This window comes from Mesoplodon densirostris, chromosome 18 (genome assembly GCF_025265405.1).
Source record: "Mesoplodon densirostris isolate mMesDen1 chromosome 18, mMesDen1 primary haplotype, whole genome shotgun sequence".
Taxonomy (NCBI): domain Eukaryota; kingdom Metazoa; phylum Chordata; class Mammalia; order Artiodactyla; family Ziphiidae; genus Mesoplodon; species Mesoplodon densirostris.
The window spans coordinates 26,092,417-26,107,510 of NC_082678.1; the positions used below are offsets into that span (position 1 = coordinate 26,092,417).

The window sequence follows — 15,094 nt, forward strand, 5'->3', positions numbered from 1 at the left end:
AGACAATAAAATTTTAGAAAAGCATTTTCTTAACTGTTTATTCAAGAATATGCAAGGCTAAAATTCATTATTAATAGTTAGAAAAGGCTGATTTCCTGCATTAATGCACTTATTTTATTGTGAATCTAGGGAATGATTAAAATGAGTACACTCAGAGTCAAGGATCAGTTTGAATCTCCCCAGAAACTTAATACTGCGGGTAAAGGACAAGAACCTGTTGCTAACAGCAACTTGGTCTGCCTTCTACAATGTTTCCCCCTAAAAGGAAGAATTATACAGGTTAGGGTTAGGGTTAGGGTTAGGGGTTTTTTGGGAAGTTGAGTTATGTGAGTTCTTGGTCTGTTTTTGATATGAACCCCTTATCAGATACACTATTTGCAAATATTTTTTCACATTCAGTATGCTTTCTTTTGGTTTTGTGCATGGTTGGCTTTGCTGTTGAAAACACTTTTGGTTGGATAGAGTCCTTTTGGTTTAGTTTGCTTTTGTTTCCCTTGCTTGAGGAGACCAATCCAAAAAAATATTGCTAAGATTGATGTCAAAGAGTGTACTTCCTATGTTTTCTAATAGGAGTTTTATGGCTTCAGGATTGAAGTATTTGCAGTGCTGGATTTATTTTGAGGTTGTTTTTGTAGATGGTATGAGAAAGGAATCCAATGGTGATTTTTGTGCATGTAGCTGTCCACTTTTCCCAACACCATTTATTGAAGAGGCTGTCTTTTCCCCATTGTATATTCTCACCTCTTTTGCCATAGATGAATTGATCATATAAGCATGGGTTTACTTCTGTGTTTTCAGTTATGTTCCTTGTATCTATGTTTATTTTGTTTGTGCCAATACCATGTTGTCTTGATGATTCTAGGTTTGCAGTATAGTTTGAAATCAGACAGTATGATATGTCTAAATTTGTGCTTCTTCTTAAGATTTTATTGACTCTTTAGGTTCTTTTGTGTTTCCATACACATTTTAGAATTTTTTGTTGTAGTGTTCTGAGAAAATCCACTTATATTTTGAGAGGAATGGCATCATATCTCTCAATTGCCTTGGTGGTGTGGAAGCATTTTAACAATACGAATTCTTTCATTCCATGAGCACAGCATATCATTCCATTTGTTTGTGTCATCTTCATTTTCTTTCATCAATGTCTTCCAGTTTTCTGAGTACAGGTCTTTTACTTCCTGGCTTAGATGTACTTCTAGGTATTTTATTTTTGTTAATGTCATTGTCCATGGGATTGTTTTCTTAATTTCTCATTCTGATAGTTTGTTGTGAGTGTCTAGAAATGCAACCAATTTCTGTAGATTAATTTTGTATCCTGCAACCTCACTGTGCTTTCTGATGAGTTCAATTTGCTTTTGGGTGTTGCCTTCAGCATTTTCTACATAGAGTGTCATGTCATCTACAAAGAGTGACAGTTTTACTTTTTCCTCTGCCATCAGATTTCTCTTATTTCTTTTTATTTAATTATGTTGAATGAAAGCGAGGAGTGTGGTCAGGGTTAGAGTTCTGTGTCAGCATATCTGGCCCTCTTCCCCTTCTTCCCTCTCCATCTCTCTGATGCCTCCAGGAAGAACAGGACTAGTCCAGGGTCACACATTATTCAGGGAGTTGAGCTGGACCATTGTTTTTCTGCCCCCTAGTCCTGGGCATAGTTCTGTGTACTGTCTGTGTATCTTCTTTGGCCAGGTGTCCAGTCAGATCTTTCCCTATTTTTCATGGGGTTGTTTGTGTTAGCATTCTTCGTATGTTTTGAGACAAATCCTTCATCAGATGTGTGTTTGTAAGTATTTTTCTCCCAGTTTGTGACTTGTCTTTTGCTTTTCTGAGTAAGGTCTTTCATGGAGTAGATATCTTTAATTTTATAAAGTCCACAGTATTCCTTGTTTTTCTTTGTAGATTGCCTTTTTGTGTTGTGTGTTAAAACTCCAAAGCTCATGATCTACATGACCAAACTCAAGCTCATTGTCAATTGTCTTCTACTTTTGCTTCCATAATTTTGAATAGTTTTGTATTTACATTTTGTCTGTGAATAACTTTGAGTGAATTTGGTGTAAGTTGTAAAGTTTGCATCTTCGTTCATTGCATTCCAAATGGTTTCCAATTTGTTGCAGTTATGGGGTGTCCAGTTTTCCCATCACTGTTTACGGGTGGGGACTGTCCTTCCCTTCGGTGTGTCCTTGGCCCCTTTGTCATAAATTAACCGACCCCATCCGTGCGTGTTGAATTCTGGGCTCTCTGTCTGGTTCCTCTGGTCCCTGCACCTGTTTTTGTTCCAATTCCACACTGTTTCGGCGACTGTAGCTTTTCAACAGTGTGTGAAGTCCAGTAGGGAGATGCCTCCAGCCTCTTCTCCTTTCTCAGTTAATTGTTCCTTAACTGTTTTCTGAAAACTTTTGGGATATTTGTCTCCATTTCAGTTTGAATTTCCACGGTTTAACAGATTCAGCAGTTCCGCCAGCAGGGGGCGCTGTCTCCAGTAACCGACCACTTCCCGCACCGACCACAGGGTGGCGCTGAGCCCGCCTCTCTGACCCCCACAGCGCATGCGCATTCCCCGCGGACTCGGCTCTGAGCGCAGCTGAGGGGAGTTGTGTCTCCTCGGGCACCGCCGGGGCTGCGGCTGGGACGCTGGGCTCAGCGTCTTTGCTGACAGGAGCTCGGTCTTCTCAGGACTCGCTGGGGTTTCGGCTTCAGGACAAAGTGGGGCTGCGTCCACGCTGACGGGAGCTGGGTTTCCTGAGGACGCCGGCAACGCCGGCGGAAAAGGTGAGGAGACAGTGAGGAAAAGTGGGGAGAAGCTTCCTGGGGGCGACTGACGGCTGGGGGGGCCCGTCTTCGTGCGACCCAGAAGGGCTTGGTGTGCAAAGCTGGGGTTTTGGTCAGGCTGGTGCGCGGTGGAGCCGCGTGGGTTATGGGGTGTGCAGTCTTCCCAGCACCGTTTACCGTGGGGCTGCCCTTCCGCTCGTTGTGTCCTTGGCCCCCTTGTCGTAAATTAACGCCCCCCCCCCCCCCCCCCGCCGTGCGGGGTGGATTCTGGGCTCTCCGTCCCGTCCCTCTGGTCTGTGCGCCTGTTTTGAGCCAGTTCCGCACTGTTTTGGGGACTGTAGCTTCGCCAGGTAGTGTGAAGTCAGGGAGGGAGGTGCCTCGGGCCCGTTCTCCTTCCTCAGGGTCGCCTTGGCTCTTCGGGGTCCTTTGTGGCTCCACACGCGTCTTAGGAGCATCTCTCTGATGGTTCATTATTAGTGTTTGGAAATGCAACTGATTTCTGTGTATTGATTTTGCAACCTTACCGAATTCAGTTATTAGTTCTAATAGTTTTTTTGGGGAACGAAGTGGAAAATTGGAATTCCAAAATCCCACCGTTTCTACTGTATCTAGGTCGTCCACAACACGGAGGACAGTGGCTCCTAATATAACCTTCCCACAGTGCCTCTAAATGACGTGTGGACTTTGGGTGAACTGGATCTGGGTAGGGCTTGGCTGCTCTATGGAAGCTTGATGTTTTCTCTGCTTTTCGGACATGCTATTGACATGGTGTTTTGAAAAGTAATTTACTTTCCAGTAATTTCAAACATATAAATTTACACACATAAAACAAGTCTTGTATCTTGACTAAATATATTCCTAAATATTGACGTTGACATTATTTACAGTGAAATTGTTATCATAAATGCTTTTTCTGGTTATTTATTGCTTGTGTATACATGTAAGATAGATTTTTGTGAATTGATATTTTGTTCTATAACTTTGCTGCATTAGTTGACTAGCTCAAATAATTTTTTGTTCATTATAGGTAGTTTTATATATAAAATGATGTGATCTGTGTTCTGTGAAGAGACACAGTTTGAATTTTTCCATTCACACATGGATGCCTCTTATTTCTTTCCTCAATACTCTGGGTAGGACTTCCGGCATCCTATTGAGTAACAATGATGAAGACCAGCTTACTGGCCTCGTTCCTGATTTCAGGAGTAAATCTTTCCGTCTTTAACATTGAGCATGATGTTTGCTGTGGCTTTTTGTACTACTCTTTTCCATATTGAACAAATTTCCTTTTATTCCTGCTTCCTTGAGTGTTTGTATCATGAAATAACACTGGTTTTTGATTGTAGCTTTTTCTGCATTAAATGATATGATCATGTGTTTTACTTCACACTTTTATTGTGGTTTATTACATTGCTTAATTTTAATATGTTGAACAACCTGAAATTTCTGGTGTAGAGATACTTGGTTATGGCATTATCCATTTAATGTTCTTTTGGTTTCCTGTTGCTATTATTTTGTGATAGATTTTTACATTCATCTTTGTAAGGTATGCTGGGGTAGTTTTCTTTTTTATGATGTATTTGTATAATTTGATTAGATTTGGCTTGGTGTAAGTGGTTTGGAGGGTTAGCATTAGGGCTGGGGCTGTGTATGGTTTATGGTTGCTGTTATGGTTTACGTCTTATGGTTACGTTTACAGTTATGACATATTTATGCATATGGTTAATGAATACATTTTATGGTTTATGGTTTTGGTTATGGTTGTGGTTTTGTTTATTGCTTAAGGTTTATGGTTTTGGTCTCAGGGTGTTAGGGTCCTGTGTTAGAGTGGGTGTTAGGACATGGGCTAGAATTAGGGTACAGGTAGGATATAGGTAAAGTATGGGTTACAGTAAGGTACAGGTTTAGGATACGGGTTAGGGCTAAGGTTAGGTCAGGGCTTAGGGTCAGGATCAGAGTCTAGGGTGAGGATCAGTGTCGGGATTAGGGTCAAGGCTGAGCTCGGCCGTTGTTTTCTGCTCCTCCAGCCCTGAGCCCTGATAGAAGATGAGTGAAGTGTCTGCTCTGGTCCCTCAGTGTTTCCGATTGAACTCAACCTCAGTCCAGTGTTCTTAGGGCCTCAGAGGTCATGCAGGGTTTCCCTACACCCTTCCTCCTGGGAAGGGTGATGCAGGGCTCACGTGGTCAGGCCCCTCCCAGGGTATGGAGCTCACCTGTGCAGCTACCCAGCAGCCCACGGGGCTCTCGTGTTCAGGCCCTTCCCAGGATACGGAGCTCCCCTGGGCAGGCACCCGGCAGGGCTGGGCACACAGGAACCGTGCACGTAGCCCGCATTGCAGAGCGCCCCCAGCCCACCTATCGGTCAGAGCTGACCCAGAGCACCTCAGAGCAGGACCTGAACTAACAAACAGCAGCTCCGACAGGCCTGTGACCCTGGGAGTCACTCTGTGCGGCCTCCTTCCATTGGGTCTTCCAGAGGCTCCCACTGCAGCCGGGGCACCAGGCCTCTGTCTCCACCCACCACCCCTCCTCTCCCTGACTCCTGGATTCCTTTTGTGAGGAGAGGGTCTTTCTGAAATTGTCTCCCACTCATGGGCCAGTTAAAATGATTAGAAAACATGCCAGAGCTGCAGCCCCATGTCTATCCTGACTCTCAGGACGCCACACCTGTTCCTTGGACCTGGCCAGTGCAGCAAGGCCCATTTTCTGCAACTGTGAGCCCCTGAGGGGCGAGGATTGGCTGACCTGGGCAGCCAGACCCTGCCGGCCAGCCCTCCCCAGGTGTGCCTGGGTTGAGGTCGATATAAACACCCCTCCAGGCAGCGAGATTACCTGCAGCTGTGCCTGATGCCATATTCTCTGCCCTGTCAGCAGTCTCGGGGCTGGGCTGGTGGGAGGGAGTAGGGCCCACGGCTCTGTGGGTGGCCTGGTGTGCGTGGGGCTCTGCTGGACTTTCCGCGGGAGTTGCCAGGCTGCCACCTGCTAAGCAAGGGGATGTGTCACCCATACCTGCCGCTGGAATTTCTCCCCGGGCAGAGGTGAGGAAGGAAAAAAGCAGTGGGGGCCAGGACAGGAGGGGTACCTCAGGCAGGGAAGTGGAAAGCTTCCAGAAGAGCGCCCGGGGCCAGGACCATCCTGGCTGGCCTGCAGGCACCAAGTGGCCTGCGTGCTGTGGCTGGGGGGCTCCACGGCCCTTCCTCTAGGCTTTCGTCTTTGCACACATTCAGGTGTTTTACCTGGGAAGGGTGGGAACAGTTCAGCAGCAGCTGGCCTGGGGCTCAGCTCACGTTTACTCACAGACGCCTCGGCACAGTCCCTCAGCTTTGCAATGAGGATGCTCCTTGCAGGGGGGCTGCTGGCTGCATGGGAGACGATTCCCCACCTCTGACCAACTTCAGAATTGTTTACCACTGGAGCAAGTGTCCTGATAGGGTTTTCATCTGTGTAACTAGTGGGTTCTTAATTAGCAACGTGAACGGTGACATCAGAAGTCCTGAATCAGAATGAACATACTTACCCCTAACAGGTACAGGCGAAAAAACCTGGGGAGGCCGTGTGTAGCCGGTACCCTTGGGGATGGGCATCCGAATTGACCCCTCAACATTCTGGTGTCCAGCCACTGCTTTAGGATTTCTGGGGCTCAGTGCTGACTCTAAGGGTTCTGTAATCCAGCCTCTATCTGCCTTTAGTGAGACCCGCACTTCCAGGATCCTACAGAGTAGGGTCTGTGTGACTGTTCTGTGGCTTCTGTAAAAACTGACGAGAAGCTGGGTGGTTTAAAACAACAGGAATTCATCCTCCCCCAGTCCTGGAGACCAGACATCTGAGATCAAGGTGTTGCAGGATGGAAGTCCCTCCAGAGGCTCCAGGATAGGGTTCTTCCTGCCTTTTCCAGCTTCTGGGGGCTCCAGGCGTCCCCAGTCTTGAGGCTGCATCCCTCCCATCTCTGCCTTCGTCATCACATGGCTTCTCCTCTGTGTCTGAGTCTCTCCTGTTTTGTCTCTCATAAGGACTCTCTCAATTGGATTGCGGGCCACCCTAACCCAAGATGACCTCATCTTGAGATCCTTAACTATATATACAAAGACCCTTTTCCCAGATATGGTCCTGTTCACGTGTTCTGGGGGGACACATCTTTTGGGGCCAGCATTCAACCCATTATCTGTGTATAAAATAACCCTCATTTTAGGAGATTACCAAGGTCCCGTATAGACTGGCACAGACAGCAGCCATGTGGGTGAGGGTCTGGGGAGAATGAGGACCCTGGAATCACCTGGAAAGGATCAAGGCCTGGTACCATTAGGTGAGCTCTTCCACCATGGGGCACGTGGAAACAGCCACTCCACTCTGTCCATGGAAAGGGACCCAGTGCCAAGCCCAGAAGTGGTTATGTTGCAAAGCTGGCTCTTCTGGGATTTCATCATCGATAGCATCATGTAACCAATAACTATGGGCTTGGAAGAATCGCTCTCTGGCACATGATGACAGCACCGTCACTTTAGGCTCATCAAGCCTAGAGTAGGAATGTTTGAAGGAGAAGAGTTTGGGAGATTGCGAAGCTTGGTTGTTAAGGAAACTGAGCAGGTTTGTCAAGGTTGTCAAGGAAACTTCTCCCTTAAACTGAAGGCAGGGCTGGGAGAGCTGAACTCCAGGGATCTTTTAAAGGGGCTGCTCTGAAGCACCATCACCTGAGAGGTGGTCTCACCTTGAGCTGGGGTTTGCAAAAAGTGTGATGAGATTAAGCCTTTCTGTGACAGCTGGGGAGGTGTTTGTAAAGCACCTTGGCTTTTAAGGCAAATGTTTGTTGCTGGAACAAAGTGTCTCCCAAAACTGGGCTGAAGCTCAAGATGTCTCCGTCCCCTTCTTGTGAGAGTCCAGGGCAGGTGGGTGTCGGGGCCCAGGCTCTGTCCCTTGTTTCTCCCTGCTTCCAGGTGAGGGCTCCAACCAGCAGGGTGGGGTGACCAGGTGGGCATCGTGCCCTCCATCCTAGGATGCAGGCTGGTCAAGGCCCTCACCACCTCCACCCCTTCCCCTTGGTAACACGAGGCACTGCACCCCAGCTGTAAGGGGTGGGAAGGCTGGGAGGTGCAGGGTAGCTGTGAACAGGAAAAAGGGAAATGGTTTCTCATGGGCAGCTGCACGGCTCTCCTGTGAGGGTCGCCTGGACGCTAGTGCACAGACTCTGGGGCCTGTGAAGCTTCGATGCTTTGTGGTTCTGGAAATCCTATAGGAGACAGTCCACAGCAGGTGAAGCTAATGCTTTCAGTGGAGCTGGTGAAGCCAAAGATCTTCAGTTCAGACTGAAGGTGCCGATGTACATACAGGACAAAACCATCTCGTGTGAATGGATTTCAGGCACGTTTAACGTGAATGCAGTCATGTTAATGCCTAGCATCTTCTATCTTGTGCCTCCCATCAGGGACACCCTCCTCAGTTCCTGAGGATCCTGTAACTCCCATACAGGCGGATGGAGAGTGGGCTCTGTACAGTCTGAGCCCTGAGTTACTCTGCGTGTGAGTCTGCTCGGGGCTGCCGTATCAAATACCACAGACAGGGCATAACAGACCTATCTCCCAGTCCTGGATGCTGTCAGAGATCAAGGTGTCTGCACGCTGGCTTCTCCTCAGGCCTCTCTCCTTGGTGCTTAGACAGCCATCTTCTCCCCAGGTCCTCACATGGTCTCCCCCTGTGCCTATCTGTGTCCTAGTCTCCTCTTGTAGGACATCAATCCTATTGGATTAGGATCCACCCTAGTGACCTCATTTTTACCTTGATCACCTCTTTAAAAATCCCATCTCCAAATACAGCCACATCCTGGGGTCCTGTGGGTTAGGGATTCAGCCTGTGAATTTGGGGGGACGTGACTGAGCCTATACCATCCTCCTTAGGAACCAAGTGTGCTTCGGTCCTTCCTTCCCTCAAGTCACACGAGGTGATATAATGGCTCAAGGAGAGGCCATTCATGCAGAGTTTGTGTGCCAGCTGGGGAACCCTTCTCTGCTCTCTTTGATCAGGCCGTGGCAGTGCCAGTCCCCTCCTGAGGTGAGCAGTTCTGGGGTTTCCTGCCGTGTCACCTGGCCTGCCGAGGTGCTCATTGTCAGGGAACCCAGGAGCCAGCAGCCTAGTGGGGATGCCGGGGACTCGCAAGGCCTTGGCAGATGTCTCTCCCAGCAGATACCCTAGCGAAAGTGGGGAAACTTTGGGGGATTACAGGTGGGAGAGAGTCAGTCTCGTTTGTGCTTCAGAAAGACCACATTGGGGTGGGATATGAAATGCACCGTGCCGGCAGGGAGCTTTGTCAGGCCTGATGGAGGAACCAGGCACAAGATCGGGCTTGGGCCAGGGCTGTGGGCGTAGAGGTGAATTAGTGTGGGAGCTGGCCACAGACTGTTGTCGAAGTATCGGCTTCCCTGTGCACCGAGGCCAAACAGAAATACGGAGACAGGGATTTTGGAGGAAAAGAGAGATGGCTTTATTTTTCTGCCAGGCAGCAGGGAAGACACAGCCAGCTAGCGCCTCAAGAACTGGGCACACCTCCTTGAGAATCAGGGAAGATTTTTTATTTTTTTTTGCGATACGCGGGCCTCTCACCGTTGTGGCCTCTCCCGCCGCGGAGCACAGGCTCCGGACGCGCAGGCTCAGCAGCCATGGCTCACGGGCCCAGCCGCTCCGCGGCATGTGGGATCTTCCCGGACCGGGGCACGAACCCATGTCCCCTGCATTGGCAGGCGGACTCCCAACCACTGCGCCACCAGGGAAGCCCCAGGGAAGATTTTATATGTGGGGCTCTCGAAGTCCAGTGTATAGGATAAGGATCAAAGTAGTGAAGGTCTTGCATTCCTCCTTTCCTTTGCATTATTTCAAAACAGTCATAGTTGGCGTCAGGCTGCCTGTTAATTGGGGTCCAGCAGTCTGGTAATTGCGTATGTTTGTCTCTGGTTTATCGGCCGATGAACTTGTTTCTGAACTGAAAAACTAGGGGGTGATTTGTTATGAGGGGCGTATAGAATGTAAGTGCTGGACATAATAAGGTTAGGGAGTGAGAGGCAGGGGATGTAACTCACACAGAGTCAGGGGTGATGGGTGCCGAATGTAAATTACATAGTGTCAGGGAGTGAGGTTAGCTTTGTAAAGTACCAATCTAGTTACTACAAATTAGTGACAAAGTAAAATAAGAATTGATGAACTCTTTCAGGCCAGGTTATGTTTCTTATCTAGCCTGTTCACTGTTCCCTTTATTTTCCTTGTTCTCAGGGGAGGAAAAACTTCATTTCTATTTTTGCTACAAGACTCTGGAGGAGCAGGTGACAGTCACTGGGGCACAAGGTGAGTGGGAGCCTTGGAGACCCCGGTGTTACCTAACCAAACTTGGGTCCACTTGCCCGAGTGCAGTAAAGCCAATCTACTGACACCGGCTGTGGTGAAGAAAAGTGCAGCTTTAATTGTAAAAGTGCCAATACAAGGAGGCCAGGTGGCTTGTGCTCTGAAACCCCGAACTCCCTGAGGGATTTTAGCAAGGCAATTTTAAAGGCCAGGTGAAGGAGGGGGGTCGCAGGGTATGTGATCAGCTGGTGCACAATTCTCTGGTTGAAGATGAGGTAACAGGCAGTTAACATTATAAATTCTTAGGCAGCAGAATCTCTGGGCCTACCTGTTCATGATCATCAAGTAGTTAGTTTCTTCCACTTGGTGGTGGTTTTAGCATCTGTAAAACAACCCAGGAAGTGTGCATCAGATACTGTTATCCAGGTACTGCAGAGAGGACCTACAGCAGAGGATGTGGGGGAGGGGTCTGCCCTGGGAGGGCCCCATAGGGTCCTGCTCGGTTACACCCAGTGCCTGGGCTCAGCAACCTGAGAAGGTGGGGCTGCTCCTGGGTGTGGGGAGCTGCGGGATCCCAGTCCTCTGAGGGGGCCTGTTAGTCCCCAAGGGAGATGGGGATGCAGTGGCTGGACAGAGGCTTCTGGCCTGAGAGAGGGGTCTGGGCTAGAAATGTCACTAGAATCATCACAGGGAGGGAGAGGAAAGGCCAATGGGGGCAGTTAGGTCACTGCAGACTACGTGCAGGTGACTGCGGTCCTGGTGGAAGCAACTCAGAGGCAGAAACGAGTGGCCGTCAGGGGCTGACCTTCATTCTCTTGTTCCATTGTAAAACCGCTGTGTCAGAGTTTGAGACACCGCCAGGAGACATCTGGGCCCAGTGATGCCATGGCTTCATCAAAGGGGCCCAGGGCGAACACAGAACCACTGCAGGCCCCGCCCATGTCCGCACTGGGAAAGAATCCCATCGGGGCACCGGGGCTCACAGACTTCAGGGAACCTCTGTCCTCAGGTCTGGTCCTCCTCCTTCCTCTCACCTGCTGGTCAGAGGCTCAGGAGCCCCCAACCTGGCTCTACCCCCAGGGCCTGGATTCTGGGACAGCTTATGCTCCTTTATCTGCTTAGGGATGAGAATGTCTTAAAAGCTGCAAGTGACTGATTACAAAGGACTGGGTGTTTCCAGTAGTTATGGGTGGAAAGATGGGGCGTGAAGTTCCTGTGTCTGCAGGGTCTTCCCAGTGTGAAGATCTGTGTTTCCCCCAGCCAGTCAGCATCCTTCCAGGAAGCCCAGATCCAGGATTACGAGGGCAGAGGCTCTCCCCTTGCTTATCTGTAACTTCCCACCCCCACAGCAAGGAGCCTGGCTCCCACCATCTGCCATTTATCTGTGCATTGCTCCTTTCCAGGTTACATGTGCAGAGGTTTCAGAATTGTTAGCTACTACACCCTGGAAAGAGCTTCATAAAATAAAGCCCACTGTTTATATATGGTCCATTTTGCCTTTAGTCTACAGATTCCATTCATTTCCAAAGGTAACTTAGGTCAGCACCTTTTACCCCATCCCCTACAGTGAGTTATTTCCATATATTTCTAATACATTTAGACTCCTGTCACATTATGTATTCCATCCTGCAACACGCCTACATCCTAAATAACTAAATTTGAATAGATTATGATTGGCCCCTTGGGCTCTGCACATCTGTGGGCTTAGACAAATGAATAGTGACAGGTATCCACCCTAGAGTATCACGTGGAACACTTCAAACCCCCCACCCCATGATCTGCTTATCATCTATGTAGCTTTGCCTTTCCCGGAATGGCATCAATGGGGTCATACTGTGTTCAGCCTCCTCAGACTGGATTCTTTCACTTAGCAATATATACTGAGGATATATCCATGTCTTTCCATAGGTTGATGGTGCATTCCTTTCTGCTGAGTAGTATTCCAGTGCACGTGTACGGGAGGAAAAACAATTTCCCCTCTATTTTTCTAGGTTCTTGGTTGAGGACCCCCCGCCCCTGTAATAAAAGACAAGATTACCAGGAGAAAAACAGAAATTTAATAACATGTATACCTTCTGAATACAGGGGTGATAGCAGGGAAAACTGAGTCACTCCCTGAAATGATCCCCTTAAATACTGTCTTCAGCTAAAAACAGAAGAAAGATGTTGGGGAAGGGGGGAAGGCCAGTTATGTCAGGTTATTGTGCAAGGCACAGTAAGCAAGGGTATGATTGTTTGCACATTTAAGTCAGGACATCTCCATTGATAAGTGTTACTTGAGATTTCATTATCCTTCTATGTCTGGTGCAAAGTGGGACATACCCTTATAAATGGAGATTTCTCTATTGTAAATGTCCTTCACAAAAGGGCAGTCTCTACTCAGTTTTCTGAGATTCCCTTTTTTAAAAAAATCAGACTGAAATAATCCTCATGCCAGAGAGAGATATTCTGGGGTGGCATATGCTACTTGCCTTGACATGGATGCTTATACATTCATCTCTTTTTTTTTTTTTTTTTTTTTTTTGGTGGTACGCGGGCTTCTCACTGCTGTGGCCTCTCCCGTTGCGGAGCACAGGCTCCGGATGCGCAGGCTCAGCGGCCATGGCGCACGGACCCAGCCGCTCCGCGGCATGTGGGATCTTCCCAAACCGGGGCACGAACCCGTGTCCCCTGCATCGGCAGGCGGACTCTCAACCACTGCGCCACCAGGGAAGCCCTACATTCATCTCTTGAAGGATATGCCGATTTCTTCAAGTTTTTAGCCATTATGAATAGTGCTCCTGTGCATAATTGCATCCTTGTTTGCATTTGGACATAGATTTTCAAAGCAGTTGCCTAAATACTGGAAGCACAATTGTTGGATCCCAAGGTGAGACTTGTTTAGCTTTGGAAAAAACGGCCAAATTGTCTTACAAAGTGGCTGTACATGCATCCCACTGGCAATGAGGGAGAGTTCTTGTTGTTCCTCACCCTCTAGCAATTGGTATTGTCATATTTTTGGAGTTTAGCAGTGCTAATAGGTGTGCTGTGATATCTCATGATTTTAATTTGTAATTCCCTAATGGTATATGATGTTGAGCTTGTTTTTGTATGATTTTTACTATCTGTATATCTTTTTTGTCTGGGTGTCTGTTAAGATCAGATCCTCACCCATTTTTTTTATGGGGTTGTTTTAGAGGTCTTTGTCTATTCTGAGTCCAGATCCTTTATCAGACACAAGTTTTGCAAATATTTTTCTCCCAGTTTGTGTCTTGTCTGTTGATTTTCTGAATAATGTCTTTGAGAGTAGAAATCTTTAATTTGATAAAGTCCATAATATTACTTTTTTCTTTTGTGGATTGGCTTTTTGTGTTATGTGTTAAAACTCAAAGCTCGTGATTGAGAGACTAAACCCAAGGTCATGTATTTCTGTGTTTATCTCTGTAATTTTGATAGTTTCACATTTTCAATGTCTGTTAATAAATTTGAGTGAGTTTGGTGTAAGTTTTAAAGTTTGTGTCTAGTCATTTCATTTCATACAGTTTCCAGTTAATTATTTCTTAACTATTTTGGAGAAGTCATAGGATACTTGACTGTATTTCAGTTTGCATTTCCACAGTTTAGTGGATGCAGCGGGAAGTGCCTTCAGGGGGCGGGGCCTCCACTGAACTGGGAGGTGGCTTGGTCTGCACGTTCCCATTGGCTGGCAGGGAACGCGAGCCCGCCTCCCTGAGCCTCCGTGGGAAGGCGCATTCTGCCTGCAGACTTGGCGCAGCGCGCAGCTGACGGGAGCCCTGCCTCCTCAGGACCCGCTGGGGCTTTGGCTTCTGTGACACGCGGGGCCGAGTCCATGCTGACAGCCGGGCTTCGGGACAACCCGGGGTCGAGTCCACACTAACGGAAGCCGGGTCTCCTCAGGACCTGCTGGGGCTTCAGCTTTGGGACACTGGGGGGTCCAGTTCATGCTGACAGGAGCCTGGTCTCCTCAGGACCTGCCGGGAGATGATGCCGCTGAGGGAGAAGGTGAGGAAAAGTGGGGAGAAGGTTCCTGTGCGTGGCTGACCGCTGAGGGTGTCTGTCTTCAGAGGACCCAGGAGAGGAAGGGCTTGATGTGCAAAACTGGGATTTTGGCCCCTTTTGTGTGTGGTGTAGACAGAGTGCAGCGTTGTTCTTTGGCCTGTGGCCTCTGGTTTTCCCAGCACCGTTCATTGAGGGGACTGACCTTTCCCTGGTGTATGTTCTTGGCTCCTTTCTTGTGAATCAACTGATCACATACCTGTAGGTTGATTCCTGGGCTCTCTGCTCTGTTCCTCTGGTCCGTGTGCCTGTTTTTGTGCCAATTCCACACTTTTTTTGGGACTGCAGCTTCATAATGAAGTGTGAAGTCAGGGAGCGAGATGCCTCCGCCCGTTCTCCTTCCTCAGGGTCGCTTTGGCTCTTCTGTGTCCATTGTGGTTCCACACACGTCTTAAGATTGTTTGTTCTGTTTTTATGGAAAATGTCATTGGACTTTTGGTAGGGATTGCATTGAATGTGTACATTAATTTGGCCAGAATGCATTTTTTTACATCTTTATTGGAGTATAATTGCTTAACAATGGTGTGTTAGTTTCTGCTTTATAACAAAATGAATCAATTATACATATACATATGTTCCCATATCCCCTCCCTCTTGTGTCTCCCTCCCACCCTCCCCATCCCACCCCTCCAGGCGGTCACAAAACACCGAGCTGATCTCCCTGTGCTCTGCGGCTGCTTCCCACTATCTATCTACCTTACGTTTGGTAGTGTATATATGTCCATGCCGCTCTTTCACTTTGTCACAGCTTACCCTTCCCCCTCCCCATAGCCTCAAGTCCATTCTCTAGTAGGTCAGTGTCTTTATTCCTGTCTTACCCCTAGGTTCTTCATGACATTTTTTAAAAATTCCATATATATGTGTTAGCATACGGTATTTGTCTTTCTCTTTCTGACTTACTTCACTCTGTATGACAGACTCTGGGTCTATCCAGCTCATTACAAATAGC

At 48.0% G+C, this 15,094-nt stretch overlaps 1 long non-coding RNA gene across 2 annotated transcripts in view; it reads left to right on the plus strand.

Moving 5' to 3' along the window:
- The first annotated feature begins 2,567 nt into the window (after nucleotides 1–2,567).
- LOC132478917 (uncharacterized) overlaps nucleotides 2,568–15,094 on the plus strand; it is a 34,271-nt gene continuing 21,744 nt past the window's right edge. Inside the window, exons 1-2 of one of the 2 annotated variants that reach the window (XR_009530424.1) lie at nucleotides 2,568–2,766; nucleotides 10,021–10,092. This is a non-coding gene — a long non-coding RNA (uncharacterized LOC132478917). The remainder of the gene's footprint in view (nucleotides 2,767–10,020; nucleotides 10,093–15,094) is intronic. The other variant, XR_009530425.1, reaches the window with a different exon arrangement.